A 19,257-nucleotide genomic window follows, 5' to 3' on the forward strand; every position below is an offset into this window, starting at 1 on the left:
GGTCTTTGGGATATAGTGGCTCGTTCGCGGTGAGCAGCGAAGGTCTTAGTGGGGGACTGGCGCTCTATTGGTCATCCTCTATCACAGTCTCTGTGAAAGCCTTTTCCACACAATTAATTGACATATTTGTCAAATCAGATGACGGTGTAGAATGGCGTAATACTATGGTATATGGAGAGCCGAGAAGGGAGCTAAGGCACATATTTTGGGATCGACTCCGTTTCTTGAAGTCGCAAGTGGAATGGACCATGGATATGCGCTGGAGACTTTAATGAAGTTCTAAGTGGAGATGAACACATGGGAGTGAGGAATAGAGATGACAATCAAATGAACCTATTCCGCGAATGCCTTGATGACTGCGGGCTCATAGATATGGGTTATACTGGACCTAAATACACTTGGTCAAATAGACAAGAAGATGGGCACAATGTCAGAGTGAGGCTAGACCGAGCAGTTGCAAATGGGAATTTTATGCAAATCTACGATGACTGTTCGGTGGAGAACATCATCACCACCTCCTCTGACCATTATGCTGTTTTGGTGACAATAGCAAAGACAGGAAACCAGGGAGCAACCAATCCAGTACATTACCCGTTCAAGTTTGAAGCTGCATGGCTAAGAGCACCTGATTATATGCAAATGGTGGAAGAAAATTGGAAGGGGCATAAAGAGAACCCTCCCTCGTTGATTAATACTTGGACAAAGCTGAATAAGATGTCCACTGTCTTACAACACTCGGAGCGAGAGAGTCCTTTGGATCGGTTAAAAGGGAAATCGAAAACTGGAAAAAGGCTAACTACAATCCGGAAGAATTATGTGAACAATAGCAGATCCAAAGAAGAAAAGGAGATTGAAAGACGGTTGTGTGAGTTATTCGAAAGGGAGGAAATCATGGCTAGACAAGCGTTCAAGAGTTGATTGGCCGCGCGAGGGCGATCGAAATACTTCCTTTTTCCACGCCCGGGCCTCAGCAAGAAGAAGGACTAACAAAATAAAACATTTAAGGAGAGATGATGGGTCTTTTTGCGTGGATCCCGATGGGATTAGGAGTATGGTACACGATTTCTACTCTAGCTTATTTACTTCTGAACCTTGTGCCTCCCTGGAGACTGTTCTTAATGCTGTACCATGCAAGGTATCACAGGAGATGAATGAGAAGTTGTGCAAGGAGTACACCAATGAGGAAATTAGGACGGCATTATTTCAGATGGGACCGACAAAGGCTCCGGGGCCTGATGGACTTCCAGCCTTATTTTATCAGAAACACTGGGATCTGATTGGAGAAGACGTATGTGCTGCAGTAAAAGGTTTTCGTTTGGGATCAGAAATACCAGAAGGTTTCTCCGATTCGGTAATCGTCCTCATCCCAAAAGTTAGTAAACCTGATTTACTGTCTAATTTCCGGCCAATAAGTCTTTGTAATGTGATTTATAAAATAGCTTCCAAAGTTATTGCTAATCGTCTTAGGCTGTTCTTGCCGGAAATTATCTCGGAACAACAAAGTGCCTTTGTGCCGGGTCGGCTAATCACTGATAACATGCTTATTGCATACGAGTGCCTTCATACAATTCGAAAACAAAGGGCTAAGATGCCTTCCTTTGCCCTGAAAATTGACATGGTAAAAGCCTATGACAGGGTAGAGTGGTGTTACCTTAAGGCCTTGTTCGTTTTGTGTGGAATGAAACCAGACCTGGAATCGATCCAGGCAGGGATTTGGTTGATCCAGACCCTACACCCAATCCCTAGTAACCCACGTCAACCCCTTCTCAATAATCCCGTGTATGCTTTGTAGCTGTTCGGTTAATCCCTGGTAGGCCAACTGCTACTCATGGCATACTTGCATAGTTGCACTGATAAACTCAATAGTCTCAGAATTGTTTCTCAATCCAGCCACACGGAAATAACAATAGATTCACAGAAAAACATAAAAAATAAATTTTGAACTGGGACCAAAAAATACATTAAAATGTTTATCACATTTAATCATGACGAAAATCAAAAGATAATACAAATAGCTTCTGCCAAACATAATTTGATCATCGCTTCTCAAAACTCCTCTACAAATAGATGCATCATAGGCTCATAGCAGCACTTCAGTCTGCATCTAGATCAACTATTTGATATAAGTAACTTGCTAGACATCTAGCAGACATAATTTGATCATAAATAACAGCAAATGTTCTTTCAACATACTTAAGATTGAGTTCATGCCCAAATATTATAAAAGTCAGTACAGAATATTGAACAAAGCAACTTCAATCTTCATGTAGCATCTCTCATCATATGAGCTTGACATCGAAACAACATGACGACATCAAGTCGTCTCCCTCCTGTATTGAAAAAAAAGAACTAAGATTTTATACATGAAGTTGTGGTCAAAATAATACACTACTGTCACATTTAGTCGAACACAATTGTTTTCACCAAGAATGCGGAAACCACATAACACATGACAGAATATAGATAACATATCAAGTACTCTGTACTAAGGACAAGTATATCTTGCAAGTTACTTATGAAAAAAAGGCTAAGCATACCTTCAAAGCTTATCCACCTTTCCTCTTAACCAAAGCAGACCAAGTTCTGGGTCATCCTCATTGAAACTGATAAATGTCTCTCGGTTTGCTGGAATCTGGAAAACCTCGGATGCTTTTACCTTCTCATCTCGTGGCCATGTTGTTTTCATGAGAATAGAGATGCATCTCTTGATTGAGTAATCATTTGCTTGCACCAACTCCTTTTCCCTCGCTAAGATAGCAGCCTCACCTTGAACCTCGTTGAATTCTCACATCAATATACCTCTCTAGTGCTCCTTCCAGGTGCCGCACCTTTCTTAACCTTCTTTGGCTCCTTTTCTTGATTGGGTGCTGCACCAGCCTTTCTAGGCGGCCTCCGTCCATTCTTTTCAACACTTGTGTCTTCCGTAGTTTGTGGTACTACTTCTTCGGTTGTTTTCTGTCTTGCATCTGCAGCTTCATGTTGTGCTTGATACGCATAGCTTTCTTCTAAATCTGGAAATTCGACTCCACTACTACTGAGTTGGTCTCCCTCATTTACTTTATTAAGAACAGGATATTGTGGTGGTTGAGTAGAGGTGAAATTCCAAGTCCCTTCTGCATATTGTCCATCATATAATTCTCCCAGAGCATCGAAGAGAGGAAAAGGCTTCTTGCGGAACTTGTTAGCTCTAGGAAATGTCTACGAAATAAGAGTAAACAAAGAAAATCAGTTCACTGAATGGATGCATAATTCAGAAGCAAAACACACGAAGTAACTTCTTACAGAGATGATGTTGTTCCAAAGATGTGGTTCAGCCTCTATCATGCACCTTTTCTCATTCCAAGAAGCGCCACTTTGCATTCTTGCTTCTTTCAGCATCTTGTAGTCTCTTTTCAATTCCTTCTCCTTCTCTTGAATCTGATTTTTGTCCATGGTGACATATGTGTGTTTGGCGTGGAACTCACCGACTATCTTACTCCAAGCCTCAGAAGACCACCCATTATTACCCCTATACTGAGGAATATTATGTTCATGAAGTAACTCAACTAAGGTCTTCTCAAGGTCCGGATTCCAGGAGGCTCTCTCTACATTCCAATGGTAAGATAAAATAGGTTAGCTATGCATATTTAACAATCATTACCATGTAAGAAGAGCATTTACCTTTAGAAGAACCACCACGATTTTTTTTTGCACGAGGTTTAGGAGAATTCTTCTTTTGAGCAACTTTTGATAAGGCGACCGCCTTGGGAGAACCTACTGCAAACATCGTATCTACACACACACGCAATATTGAAATGCAAAGCATATCCATAACACAATATTAATATTAAAATTTTCATCACATGAATAATACAAATGTAACAAATGTAACACTTGTTCATCATACAATATTCATAACACAAGGAATATTAAAACGAGACACTTATTACATCCCACTAGTTTCTACGATGCTGGTAATCAGCCCACATTGTGATGCAGCCCCGCCTATCGTCGACGCTACACCATGGCCAAGGAGTCCCCCAAGTGGACCAACAACACAAACCCCCGCCATATATGTCAAGGTGAACCCTTTCCTCTCTATGGTCGACCTCAACACCAACGTGAATGGTATGCTACCTCATGCCTATCATCATTGTGTCTATAGGTGCCGACATCGACAAGGACCAAGAGAGAAGGAACTCCCATGGTGCAAGGAAGAGGAGAAGAAGAAGGAAAGAAGAGAAGAAGGAAGAGGAAGAAGAGGCGGGAGGAAGAGGCCCAGCCTGGCCGGTCCAGGACCCGGTCTGACCGGACCAACAACCGGGCCGTCCGGTCCCAGGCCCGGTCAACCGGGCGCCCAACCGGGCGCAGCTCCCTCGTACCGGGCGAAGACCGGAAACCTCGCAGTTTCCCGGTTTCCGACCGGTCGACCGGACCCCTGACCGGACAGCCCGGTCGCAGGCCGGTCAGACCGGACCCTTGACCGGACAGCCCGGTCACAGGCCCGGTCAGACCGGACCCAAACCGGATCTGACGGGAATGACCCACCAAACGGCCCAAGTCGGTCCACCACTTACCTGTTCGGCCCAAGCTGCCTTGTATGCCTATATAAGCACCTAGGTCACCCCCTTACCTCTTTAGACAAGATTTAGGCTTAGACATGGATTTGAGCTTTGTCTCCCTAGGGTTTCATCCCCTTTGTATCAAGGCTACCCTTGTTGGATGATTGGATTTGTGAGTGTGAGATTCTAGTGCTACCCACTCTCTCTCCCACTCCTAGATTCATCTCCCTCACCGATCTCTCACTCCGGGATTCTACCGCGCGTCTCTCCCGGGTTGATTCTATTGGCGTGGTCCATCGAGCCACGGGGGTAAGTATCGATTGTATCGGGTTGGTGTGCGTGCGTGAGTTCTTCGTGTTCATCGTGTTCATCGTGTTCTTCGCGCTCTCCCTCTCTCCCTCCTTGGATTTCGGGTCAACCGCAAGATCGGGCCACAAACGGGGTCTTAGACCTCATCATATGGTATCAGCAGCCTTTGGTTTCCGCGGATTTGACCCCCCACCCATCCAATTTCGTTTCTGAAAATTTTCCCCAAAAATCCCCAAAAATAGCCCCAATTTGCCTTTGGACGGATCTGCGATTTCGTTGCGTTTTGTGTGGTTTTAGTCCATGGATTTGATGTTGGAGTGATTGATCTACGTTTTCCCCATCTTTTCCCCTTTCAATTCCATCAATTTTGGTGCGAATCTGAGTATTTTCGGCTCGTTTCCGTGAAGAACAGCTTCGTCTCCGAGTTGGTCAACGCTTGGCTTGGCCACTTCCAGAGCACACGCCAGCTCGAGCCACCGCCGCCTTCCGCGCGACAGCGCCGCCGGGCCGCAGCAACCACAGCCGCCAGCCCACCTCGCCCCGCGCCCAGCTGCCTGGCCCGCCGCCCGCCACCTGCTCAGCCGCCGCTCCATCCGCACCAACCACGGGCGCACGACCCCGCACCATCCCAGCTCGCGCGCGCCCCCGCCTCAAGCCGCCGGCCCAACCACCTCCACGCCCGCGCCTGGCCCATCCGCCTCCAGGCCGCACCACCACGCCCGCACGCGCCCCGCTCGACCGCCCACGCTCCCGCTCAGCCTCAGCCCGCCCGCGCGCAGCAGGCCAACCACCACCGCACACGCTGCCGCGCCTCGCTCGCTCCCCCACCGAGCTGCCCCCGCTCGTCCGCCCCTGGCCCCGGGCCGCGCGCTGCGCCAAGCCCAGCTCATCCGCTCGCTTTCCTCCAGCTCCTCACGCGCAGAATCTGCCCAGCTTCTGCTCGCCGCCCAGCGCAAAATCCGGTCAGACCGGATTTCTGACCGGGCCGTCCGGTCTGCAACCGGGGCTTAGACCGGTGCCATCCGGACCAAGTCCAGGGGCCCATCCGGTTCCAGATCCGGTTCTGGACCGGGCCGGCCGGTCCCGGGTCCGGTTTGACCGGGTTCTGGACCGGGTTTGACCCAGTTTTCGCCCATTTTGACTCCACTTTTTGCTCCAAATTTTGACAACTTTCCGGCGCCCGTTTGACCCCACACTTTCACAGTTATCCCCTTTCATCTTGACTCTATTTTTGACACCATTTCCGAAATTTTCCGACTCCAAAATTTTGACACCTTCGATCGCTCGTCGTGACCCAAATTTTCGGGCATTGACTTATTTTGCCCGCTTTCCGTTTTGGAGTGCAAGGATTGTCCATCGAGCTTCCGCGTCTACATCAACACCGCGGCGACACCTTCGGCACCCCGGACTCCGGCGCAACTACGACACCATCGTCGCCATCCTCGCAAGTTGTGTGTTACGACACCGCCTAACTTTTCATCTAGGTATAACTTGCTCCCCACCGTGTAGCCCTTCTTCCTTTTGCGATCTATCCTACGAGCATTGCTTATCGAGTGTTGCGAGACATTGCACGTGGCCCCAATTGTGAGATGTGTGTGTCGTGTGGAGTAAAGCTTCTAAGCAAAACTCGTGTGGCAAGATAGCAAAAGCGAGCTAACGCTAACATAGTGCGAGAAAAAGCCGCCAAAATACAAAAAGAGCACAAGTGTGCATAGTGCCATCATACATACCAAAGTGTACAAAGCGCCACCATAGATACAAAAGAGTGCAAGTGCCACCAAATACAAAAGAGGGAAAAGCTTTTAAGCAAAAGAGAGAAAAAGAGAAGAGAGGCCGCGTGTAAATCTTGTTGTCTCTTCGTTGCAACCAAAGCTTTGATCTCTTCTTGTGTTAGTGTGACATCGAGCACCCTTGCTTAAGGGCTTCATACACTTTTCCGCTCACTTTTTGGTCGCACTAACCCCGTTCATCTCGTGTGTGTGTTCCATATCTTTTCCGTGTTTCTAGTGATCATCGCTTTGACATTTGATTTCGTTGGACTTCACCCACTCTTAACAACAAACTTGATTTCGGATTTCGTCTTTTGGCTTTCCACCACACTCACCTACCACCATATTTGCTAGCTTTTGCGTGTGTCTTTGTGTGAGTGCCCGATACAATTGTTCTAACTCTCGGTTTTGTTGGATCACCCCAATCTTGTCATACCACGGTAAGATTGCGAGGTAGTGTTCTTCCACTAACATACACCATATACATACCATCGTGCTAACATGGATAGCGAAGATGAGGATACGGAGGAGTACATGGAGCACTCCGAGGAGGACACCTCCTCAACCACCGCGGATGTGGAGGAACATGTGGAGCTCGACACCGACTATGGCTCCGCGAGCATCACCGACATGACCGACATCGAGGAGCTCTACATCGACAATGGCTCCTCAAGCATGGACGACATGGTGGAGCAACGCCACGAGTACGACATCGACACCATGGCGGAACCTCACCTCGACTCCACCATGAGCAACACCGGTGCTACCACGCACCCCTACTTGGCCAATGGAGCTACATATGAAGATAGAGGACCTCCACGATGGCACCATATGGATAATCAAGAGCGTCCCCATCATGAGCGTCATCGACATACTTCTCCATGCTCCACAAGGCGCCACCATGAGAGTGCTTATGCCCAAGATCATCGACGTCAAGTACACCATTTGGAGCATCAAGAGCGTCCCCATCACGAGCGTCATCGACACTCTTCTCCAAGCTCCACAAGGCGCCGCAAGCAACATGCCAAGTCGCATGAGCAATCATCTAGGAATGACAAGGACCGTCATCGACATACGTCACCACATGAGCTTCGCCGCCACAAGCCACTTCATGATCGCCATCGCCCAACATCTTCCACGAGTCTTCGACGGCACCACTCAAGCCATGGTGATGATGCACAAAGACGAGAGCCTCGACATGAAGGCGACAAACACCTTGATAGGGTGCCTACCACTCCAAGGATAGCAAGTGCACATCGAGCATACCTTCCTCATAAGGCGACTTCCACCTCTTGTGCCACCACCACAATGGCCTCTACCTCGTCACGCGCCTATGGACTCCGATGCTACAAGTGCAAGCAACAAGGCCACCCTCCACGGGAATGTCCCAATCTCCTATGTGAGGTGTGCAAGGCCAAGGGTCACGTGGCATGGCAATGCACAACGCCAAGCGCCAAGAAGCTCTACTTCGACGAGCTCAATGCACAAGTCTCCGAGATGCCACCACTTGAGGACGACTTAGGAGGCAATGGAGTTGAGCATGGTGAGCATGGGATTCTCCCTTCACCTACGGAGGCGCATGGAGTTGAGATGGTTGAGCATGGGAATTTTCCTTCAACCAAGGAGGCGCATGGAGATGAGAAAGTCGAGCCTACTCCCCTATGCTTCATTGATGAGTTGGTACCAATCCCATGTGAGAATGAGAGCCACTTAGCCCACTTGAGCGAGAGTGATAGTGAGTTGAGTGACTTCCACCCCATATGTGAGTTTGAGTGCTTCCGTTTGGAGGACATGAGTGATACACAAAGTGAGTTGAGAGAGGTAGATGATAGGTCCATGGAGGACATCGCTTTTGCTAACACATTAACCTCTCCCTCGTTTGTGTCTTCTTATGTTGCACTAGGTTCCACGGAGGATGAGTTCCCGCTCATGGAGACGATGTACATGGTGCATGAAGATGATGACATCTCACCATGCTTGCTCCAAGATGGACATGTCGACCACATGGATCCTCCTACTTCCACAACACCTACCTCAAATGAGTCGGCCTACAAAGGTAACAACATAGGTGTTGATGATACCATGATCCCACTAGTGGACATGATGACTTATGAGTGCATGCATGATCTTGATGATACATTTGCTACGTCACATGCTACTTTCATTTTCCCATGCGATACTTTGCTTGATAACATTGTTGATCATGTGGAAGTGAATGCTTGTGATACCATGACCATGCCATGCTATGAGAGCTTCCAATTTTCCACCATTGCTTGCAATATGTCGACCACTTGCTCTTTACCATGTATTGCTTGCAATGATAATGATTATGATCATGCTAGTGTTGTGACACCCTTGATGAACACTTGCTCTTTACATAGGGTCGTCGACAACAATGATAACATGTTCCACATGCTTTGCCCCAAATGTTTACACCATTCCATGATCCTTGCATCCAAGATTGTGAACAATTGCTCTTTCTTATGCTTGGTATGCAAGAACGCTTATTTCATTGTCCATGAGATGGCCCCCATAGCCTTCTCTATTTTTGATGATCATGAGTTACCACATGCCATGAATGCACCTTCTTGCCATATGCACCATCGCCATGCATTTCATACTATCTTGGTTGACACTAATGGTGATGTGCACAAGTCTTGGAACATCATGATGGATGATGTGTTCCTCTACCATGCACATACACTCTTTGTTTTGCTCATTCCTTGTGTAGGTACCCGACCATCAACTTCCACCGCCACGGAGCATGAGCTCACGAAACGCGCAATTGAGAGCTACCCCAACAAGGACCTAACCCGCGGGAATCACACCAAAGGGTATGTTCCCACAAGCCTTCGCCCTCGTGTGTTTCCGACTTGCCTTGTCGAGTTTCCGGTTTGGCCCAAGGCCTCGTCCCCTCTTTGGCCTCTTTTGCAACCTATCTTGAAACATCTTGTTGGCACAATGATTGTTGTATGTCTTGATGTTATCATCATACACCCCGAGAATCTCAAGGACCATGTCATACATGTGAGAGACACCTTATGCATCTTGTGCCACATGTCACGCAAAAAGTTGCTCTTCTTCGGATTTTTCATTTCATCTTTGGCATTGGCATTGGATTCTTTGACACTTGAGGATACCCATACTAGGCTCACGCCAACCATACTCTACCAAGCTCGAAGTCTCCATCGCATTGCCATTGCACATAACAATTTTGCCCCAAATTTTGCCGCCGATACTTGCCTTTTGTTTGTTCCATTTGCTTGGGACAAGGCTACACCACACATTTTTGACACCATACAACTCTTACATGCACAAATTTTTGCCCTTCCCCATGTTGGATACACCCACACTATTTTGGTTCCCATTTTTGCCAAATGTCTCTTGGAGCTTTCCCTTCGCAAGTGGTTTTTCTCCAAGCTCTTCTTCGACCGCGACTACCCAACTCTACGTGGGACAACCATCATGGACTACCTCATCGGTGAGGAGGAGCAAGAGTCGAGGACGACTCTTCCCCAAGGGGGGGGGAGATGATGCAGCCCCGCCTATCGTCGACGCTACACCATGGCCAAGGAGTCCCCCAAGTGGACCAACAACACAAACCCCCGCCATATATGTCAAGGTGAACCCTTTCCTCTCTATGGTCGACCTCAACACCAACGTGAATGGTATGCTACCTCATGCCTATCATCATTGTGTCTATAGGTGCCGACATCGACAAGGACCAAGAGAGAAGGAACTCCCATGGTGCAAGGAAGAGGAGAAGAAGAAGGAAAGAAGAGAAGAAGGAAGAGGAAGAAGAGGCGGGAGGAAGAGGCCCAGCTCGGCCGGTCCAGGACCCGGTCGACCGGACCCACAACCGGGCCGTCCGGTCCCGGGCCCGGTCAACCGGGCGCCCAACCGGGCGCAGCTCCCTCGTACCGGGCGAAGACCGGAAACCTCGCAGTTTCCCGGTTTCCGACCGGTCGACCGGACCCCTGACCGGACAGCCCGGTCGCAGGCCGGTCAGACCGGACCCTTAACCGGACAGCCCGGTCACAGGCCCGGTCAGACCGGACCCAAACCGGATCTGACGGGAATGACCCACCAAACGGCCCAAGTCGGTCCACCACTTACCCGTTCGGCCCAAGCTGCCTTGTATGCCTATATAAGCACCTAGGTCACCCCCTTACCTCTTTAGACAAGATTTAGGCTTAGACATGGATTTGAGCTTTGTCTCCCTAGGGTTTCATCCCCTTTGTATCAAGGCTACCCTTGTTGGATGATTGGATTTGTGAGTGTGAGATTCTAGTGCTACCCACTCTCTCTCCCACTCCTAGATTCATCTCCCTCACCGATCTCTCACTCCGGGATTCTACCGCGCGTCTCTCCCGGGTTGATTCTATTGGCGTGGTCCATCGAGCCACGGGGTAAGTATCGATTGTATCGGGTTGGTGTGCGTGCGTGAGTTCTTCGTGTTCATCGTGTTCATCGTGTTCTTCGCGCTCTCCCTCTCTCCCTCCTTGGATTTCGGGTCAACCGCAAGATCGGGCCACAAACGGGGTCTTAGACCTCATCACATTGCATGAGCTATTGAGTCTCTTAAGTTGTTGCCTTCGATATTTGCTTCATCATTTCCTTGATCACCATCTGGTAGATCAACAAAATGTATTGGGTCAATATTATTTGGCTGGTTATCTAACCACTTCTCATCTCCGTTCATTGATCGAATGATGTTGTGCAAAACCGCAGCAGCCGAGGGAATCTTTACTTGGTTCTCCAATTTGTGAAAGGTCGCCACTTTGAGGATCGGAAATCGCTTTTTTAAGACACCCAAAGCCCTTTCATCATGATTCCTTAAGACGGCGTGGCGATGGTTGAAAAGCTCTTTGTAGTTTTGAGGTCTCCTGTGTCCATGTCCGAACTCCTTCAAATGGTACCTCACCTTACGGTAGGGTGCAAGGAAGGATGCTGTGTTGGCATAACCGCCATCTACTAGATAAAACTTTCCTGGAGGTACTTCAAACTTCCCAACAGGTGTGTTCATTGCAGATCTAAGAACCCTAGCATCAGTTGCTGATCCTTCCCATCCAGCAGATACATAGGTTATGTTCAGATCAAAATTGCAAACTACCATCGCATTGTGGCTTAGTGTCCCTTTCCTATTTCTGAAAGGTGCGGCTTTTTCTGGTGATACAGATACAGGGATGTGGGTTCCATCAATCGCGCCTAGGCAATTCTGCGAAAAAATAAACTACAGATGATTTTCTTGAACTAAAAAATGCAAATGTTGATTTTAATGGAAGAGTTAATAGAAATCACCTTGAAGTAAGGATAAAATCTGTTATCTCGATGAATTTTTGGATGTACTTGATTTGAAGGAGCCTTTAGAAATCGCAAGTTGAGGGCAGGGACAACAATATCGAAGAACCGCTTCATAACATTATGGAACGTATCGTTGCTATGCCCAAAGAAGACTTGCAGATCTCCATATGATGCATTGTGGCTAAGCATATATAGAAAGAACCCTAGCTTTTCCTCAACCTTGATCCTAGTATCACGCACCAAGTTTTCCTTTCTAAGATAATTTGCCAAGGCTTTGAAGATGTAAGGCTCCATTCTGAATGCTATCCTACATTTCTTGACAGGGCCTTCAAGCAGCTCCTTGACTTTTTCTGCCCCGGTTAGCAATGGTATATGTTGTGGCTCAGCATCCCTCCCTCCAAGATAACCCAAATGATGCAGAGCAGGGATGATTAATATCATGAGATCATCGTCATCCTCCTCCCGCCTCTTCCTAATACGATCTCTAATGCTCATATCCATTGCAAAGCTAGAAATAGTTGTTTCGGTTATATTTATCACAGAATAATTATCATGTACATAAAGACATAAAACAGTATGGGTGATACTCTCACAGAATAATTATCATGTGCATAAAGACATAAAACAGTATGGGTGATACTCTCACAGAACAGAAAAGCGTAGTAAAATAAATACCTTCGAAGACCGGATCAGGAACTATATCCCAGGATGGAGGGGGCTCGTCTTCTCCGACTCTCACAGGGGCAGGTGTGATCTGCAAAAAAATCAGAAAGTGACAGTTAGTTCACTGGAGACCAGAAATCATGTGCTCTTCCATTCAGATCACACACCAGAAAGAATGTTCTAGGAGCTATATTACGTACTAGTCTAAATTCACAACAATATATTGCAAATCAAAAAGAAGTGCAAATTCGTGTGCAGCAGATCATCTCCTATCAAAATCCCTACCCAGTAACTTCGCACCGGCGCACTGTAGATCTGCTAGCTGAGAATGAGTGAACCTGACGTGATTTGACGAGGCGTCCGATCGGAATGACACACACTCACTCACAAATCACCAAAGCAGCACCGCAGCAGGTGTACTGTAAGTTTGCCTGGGCATTATTTAGTCACGGCCATCTCCTTGCACCGTTTTCCCCATCTATCTCCAAGATTTTCTCCAATCAAGAACCGTACTGAAACCTAACTACGAGATGGGAACGATGAGAAGTAGGAGAGGGGGCATACCGGGGAGAACGTCGCCGGCGGAAGAGAGAGCCGGCGGTGGAGGGGAAGGCGTCGCGTCGCCGTCGCCGTCGCCTTCGCCGGCGAGATCGCCGAGTCGTCGTCTTCGCGTCGCCCCGTCGTCTGTCTCTCACGCCGTCGCGTGTCGTGGATATTCTTCCACGGGTCGAGTGGGGAGAAAAAATATCCAGGCAAGGGAGGAAGGGTTCGGCGGGTTGGGCCGGGCTAAAATTCCAGACCGGGAGCAAACGAACGATCTTTTTTTTGGGGCTGGAAAAAAAAACTCGCCGGGCTGGAAAACCAGAGTTGGGCTCCAATCCAGGCCTTTCCCTGCCTACGACGGATTAACCGAACAAGGCCTAAAGGGGTTTTATTAAAGTTGGGCTTTCAGGCTGAATGGGTGAATATGGTCATGAGGTGTGTTACATCTGTAAAATATGCAGTCAAGGTAAATGGCGAATTAACTGACTCTTTCCTCCCAACAAGGGGCATTAGACAAGGTGACCCAATTAGCCCATATTTATTCTTATTGTGCGCTGAAGGTCTGTCTTGTCTAATGCAGCAAAAAGAAGCCGTTGGTGAATTGAAGGGTATTCGAAATGGCAGAAATGGCCCTCCCATCTCTCATCTCCTATTCGCTGACGACAGTGTGTTCTTTACAAGGGGAGACGATAAAAGCATCCATGCTCTTAATTCTGCCTTGCAAACCTACTGTGAGGCTTCAGGTCAGATGGTAAATCTTCAAAAATCTTCTATTTTCTTTAGTAAAAACTGTCATAAACAAGTTAAGGAAACGGTAAAACAAAAATTGGGGGTGCTCGATGAGACGCTTCAGACAACATACCTTGGCATGCCGACGTGGGTGGGACGTTCTCCAACGAGTAACTTCAATTTTCTCACTGGCCGGCTATGGAAACACCTTAATGGGTGGAGTGATCGTCCATTGTCAAGGGCTGGGAAAGAAACTCTATTAAAATCAGTGGCTCAAGCAATCCCCACATACGTAATGAGCTGCTTTCAAATACCTTTATCTATTTGCGAGAGAATGAGGAAAGCAATCTCCAATTTTTGGTGGGGAGTCGAGGATGGCAAGAGGAAATTGCATTGGAGATCATGGAAATGGCTATCATCACCAAAATATTTGGGAGGAATGGGCTTCCGTGACTTCGCCATGTTCAATCAGGCAATGCTTGCGAAACAAGGGTGGCGGTTACTAACTGAACCGAACTCACTGTGTGCCCGGGTATTAAAAGGACGCTACTTCCCCAATGGAGACTTCTGGACAGCCCAATGCCCAAGATCATCCTCATACACATGGAGAAGTATAATGCATGGTAAGAAGTTGCTTGACAAGGGAATTTTATGGAGAGTAGGAGATGGAAAATACATAAATATTCTAAGAGATCGTTGGATCCCGGAGGTAACACCTGGTACACTCCTTGCTTCTCCGTCCATAAATGATAATCAAACTGTCATCTCTCTACTAAAAAGGAATGAACGACAATGGAACGAAACTGCAATCAGGAAGTCTTTCCCAGAGGAGGTTGCTGACAAAATTTTAAGCATCCCTCTCAGTTTTGAATGCTGCGAGGATTTCCCTTCCTAGCCTTACTCCAAGACCGAGATTTACACTGTTAAGTCAGCATACAACCTGGCAAGAACATGCGAATTCTGGTTTGACCGTAGTTCTTCAGGCAAAGGCTCTTCATCATGTCAGAAGTCTATGGAGAATGCATGGAAAACATTGTGGGCAATACAATGTCCAAATAAAATGAAAGTCGTGCTCTGGAGGATGGCTCATAATTGTCTCCCTACAGGAGCACAACTACAGCTGCGGTCGATCCCCACAAGGTATGATTGTTACTTTTGCAATAGGGTGGAACATGTTGAACATTGTCTTCTGCAATGTCAATATGTAAAAGAGATATGGAAGGAATTGAAAAAAGAATATGGAATTCAATTAAATCTAAAATGCTTTGTCAATGTTAGGCAGTGGCTACTTGACTGGATTACTGCAGCCTCTGGTTTTCATTCTACAGTTCTAGCAGTAGCTATTTGGCACATTTGGGAGAACAGAAACAATATCCGCAACGGTGAGGTACTTCCTCATCCTAATCGGATTGCGGGCAAAATCAAAGCTTATGTTGAGTTTATTACTTTGCATAATGTCAGTTCATCTATTTCCAACAGGCGTGAGACTTCGTCATCAATCCAGAAATGGTCTCCTCCACCGGAAGGTGTTGTGCTGATGAATGTTGATGCTGCAACTTTTGCCCAATCAGGACAAGCTGGTTTTGGCGTCGTTGCCCGCGATCATAAGGGGACAGCAAATCGGGGTGCTCTTGAGCATGTGCATACACCAGAAGTGGCTGAAGCCCTTGCAATGCGTCAGGCCTTAATCTTTGCTGGGAGTACCGGTTTTCAGAAGATACAGGTCGCCTCGGATTGTCTTTCCCTGATAAACAAAGTAAATGACTCCGAGTTTAGTAGATCTGCTATAGGCGCCATTGTCCAGGAGATTAAATCTAGAGCTACAAAGTTTGTTTCATGTAGTTTCGTTCATGTAAAGCGGTGTTGTAATGCGGCAGCCCATGTTCTGGCAAAATCTGCAGAACATGATGTTGGTTCGTGCTGGTTCAATGAGGTACCTGCTATCATTAGGACCATTGTTTGTACTGAACAAATTATGAATGAATGAGAAGGGTGCTGCCCATTGTCTCAAAAAAAAATGATAAACGGGGCCACTTGTCAGATCGGATGAAGAAACAAAAAGGTGGGGATTTGCTCTCCCAAAGAATTGAACACGGGATCTAATGGATGGAGCAAAGAGAAACTAACCACTGGGCTACTATTGGGATCACGTCAAGATTAGTGTGTATGGCAACATGAAGCACGCGGAGGCGGAGATTAGGGATGAAAACCATGGCGGGATGGAGCTCGGGTCGGGCATCGATCCAGCAGATCAGGGCGAACCGGGACGCGGGAGATGGTGTCGAGGGCGCGCCTCGCTGTGGGGAACCAGGACGTGGAGGAGCCGGCACCATGGGGTCACCGGAGCTTCACCGGCGACGAGCACCTGCGGGGGAAAACGGCGGTCAACGCCGGTACAATAGTAGAGAAGGGGAATCAGAAAGGGAAGACGTTCAGGAGGAGCACGAAGATACCAGGAACGCGATGGTGAGGTTGGAGAGGGCGGGGGAGGACGAACGGCGATGGATTTCTCGCCGGAGCGCGCCGGGCATGGCGGAGGAACGGCGACCATGGCGTCGATTTAGGAGGTCCCGGGTCGATTCCTTGTACCCAGATGTCGAGGAAGACCAGGCGCATCTTTTGGTGCCCTCGGAACGGCGCGGGGTGACCTCGAGCAGCAGCGCCATGATGGGGAGGTGGTGTTGCTGTACCTTCGGGAGCTCACAGAGATGAGAGAAAAAAATATAGGAAGAAGGGGGAGAATAGAAGAGAGTGGCGATGGCCAGAGGGAGGGAGAAGAGAGGAGCGGCTAGGGTTTTCCATGGCTTCGAGGCGGGGATTAAAAAAGGGAGGGGGAGTGGTTGGCGCAGTGGAGGACCACGCACACGCCACCATCATGCTCATGAGGAAGAAAGCGACAGGGGAAAAAGGAGGGAGCGAAGGGGTACGGGCCAGGTGGACTTGGGCTAGATGGGATGGAGGAGGAGGTATTGGGCCGTCGGAGAGAGATGGGCCAGGAAGAAAAAGGAGCAGGCCACAAGAGAGAGATGGAGCCCAGGGTTAGATTTGATTAGATAGAGTTTTCCTTTTGTATTATGTTTTGTCAAATATTTGGAACAAAGCTCAACTTCAAACACTGTTTGAATTGAAGCAAAGAGGTGAGATGGATAAAGAAAAATAATTAGGGGTTTATAAAATAATTTGATTTTATTAGATAAAACATGAATGACATGATGCATATGTCATGATGATGCATAAAATGAAAGCACAGACAAATCTAATATGGGATACTACCCGGGGCCGTTACAGTGTGTGAGACCATTGTAAAGAAACGGTGAAGATGTTGCCTGGACGATGGAGGGCCGCGGTGTGTCCGTAACGAGGCGTCGATGTGTCTAGCAAACTGCACGGTGAAGTAGTGGGGTGGGGGAGCTGGGTAGACATGTCCGGAGGAAGATCTAAGGTTCGTTGACATGGGGAAACTGGGTGTGAGACGACTCGGCTGAGTTGAGATTGGAACTGCTTGTTATGGTGCCATTGAATTACAGTTACTTGAATACCATCGCCGCTCGAAAAGGTTCGAGGCTACTTCTGCGAAACTAACGGCTAGAAAGGACATTTCGTGGATAAAATTATGCTCTGGCGCCAAATCCGAGAGCCAAAAAAATTACAAAATTCTGAACAGGTGGGTCCTTAGTCATTGGATGTGGTCTGAAGTTCGGCTGCCAACACACTTCAATGTGGAGACATAGCCTAACAGGTAATCTTCAAGTGTTAATTTCACTAATGGGAAAATGCTTCTGCTCCGCAGAAAGAAAGAAAAAAAACGCATCCGGGGGCATATCTCGAGGGACCGATAATCCTGTCAAGTCACCAATATACGAACAAACCCTAAGCGCATATACACTGTAAGATGCTTCGAGACTTAGTTAGCAAAACAATCCACTTTTGGTTAAACATAATTTCTTATTTATATTAGACGAATGCCTAATTAACTAGGCGTTCTATATAATTATTTTTTGTACGACCTGCCCTACAAAATTAAGCGAGTACCTCGGTCCTCGTACTTGATAAAAATACGTTACCGGGTTTATTCATGTAAGCGATCGTCTAAGCACATTGTATTGTAACCCGCAAAAAAACCTCAATGCGTTGTTATGTGTTTGTAACGCGGCGGTGGTGTGTCCGGCGAAATGCACGCGGAGGTTGTGTGGGGTTCCATGGTAGCCGTGTCCGGAGGCAGACCTAGGGTTCGTTGAAAATGGGGGAAATAATTGACACACTATATATGAAGATATATATCTACACATATTTTAGCTCTAGATACATGCGTATCTAGACAAAGTAGAGTCAATTACAAAATAGCTCTAGATATGAATATATATCCATTTTTATTGCTCTTGTGTTAGACGTTTTGGCACGCATATGTGGATTCAGAGATTAAGCTATAGTGACATTGTGAATCAAAGTCGCATACACAAATGGGGTCTACATGCATTATCTGGGGTATACCATGGTGAGTTGCACCGAGGCACCCCAAATATAGGTTTTTAGGCCAAAAACATGCCCTCCGTGGGCAAATCAAAGTAGCTGGAGATGCCAGGGGGTGAGGCCACACTTGGCACATGGGTGCACCATTGCTTGCCCCACACTGCTACCCATGGGATCTACATGAATCGTCTGGGGTACTGGGGTAGACCATGGTGAGTTGCGCCCAAGCACCCCAAATATAGGATTTTAGGACAAAACATGCCCTCCTTGTGAAAAATCAAGTAGATGGAATGCCAGGGTGAGGCCACACTTGGCACGTGGGTGCACCATTGCATGCCCCACACTGCTACCCATGGGATCTACATGAATCATCTGGGGTAGACCATGCATGGTGAGTTGCACCACATGTACCCCAAATATAGGGTTTCAGGCCAAAACATGCCCTCGTTGGGCAGATCAAGTAGTTGGGGATGCAAGGGGTGAGGCCACACTTGGTACATGGGTACACCATTGCATGCCCCACACTGCTACCCATGGGATCTACATGAATTATCTCGGGTAGACCATGGTGAGTTGCACCTACACACCGTACACAAAATATAGGGTTTTAGGGAAAACATGCCCTCCTTGGGCAAATCAAGTAGTTGGGGATGCCAGCAGGGTGAGGCCACACTTGGCACACATGTGTGTGCACCATTTCATGCCCCACACTTCTACTAATGGGATCTACGTACATGAATTATTGATACGTCCAAATTGCATCACTATTTTATATCATAATTTGCTGTTATTCATTGATATATTTCATATTGGGACACAATACTTATGTTATTTCATCTATTTTGCATGTTTCATGATTATTTGGAGATCAAGCACCGGAGCCGGGATTCCGCTGGAAAAAGCACCGTCGAATGCAATATTTCGGAAGA

General features: G+C 47.5%; 1 pseudogene; it reads right to left on the reverse strand.

Moving 5' to 3' along the window:
* Positions 1 to 2,187: 2,187 nt before the first annotated feature.
* LOC124702845 lies at positions 2,188 to 13,257 on the reverse strand (annotated as a pseudogene).
* Positions 13,258 to 19,257: the final 6,000 nt, after the last annotated feature.

This window comes from Lolium rigidum, chromosome 3 (assembly GCF_022539505.1).
Source record: "Lolium rigidum isolate FL_2022 chromosome 3, APGP_CSIRO_Lrig_0.1, whole genome shotgun sequence".
NCBI classification, from domain to species: domain Eukaryota; kingdom Viridiplantae; phylum Streptophyta; class Magnoliopsida; order Poales; family Poaceae; genus Lolium; species Lolium rigidum.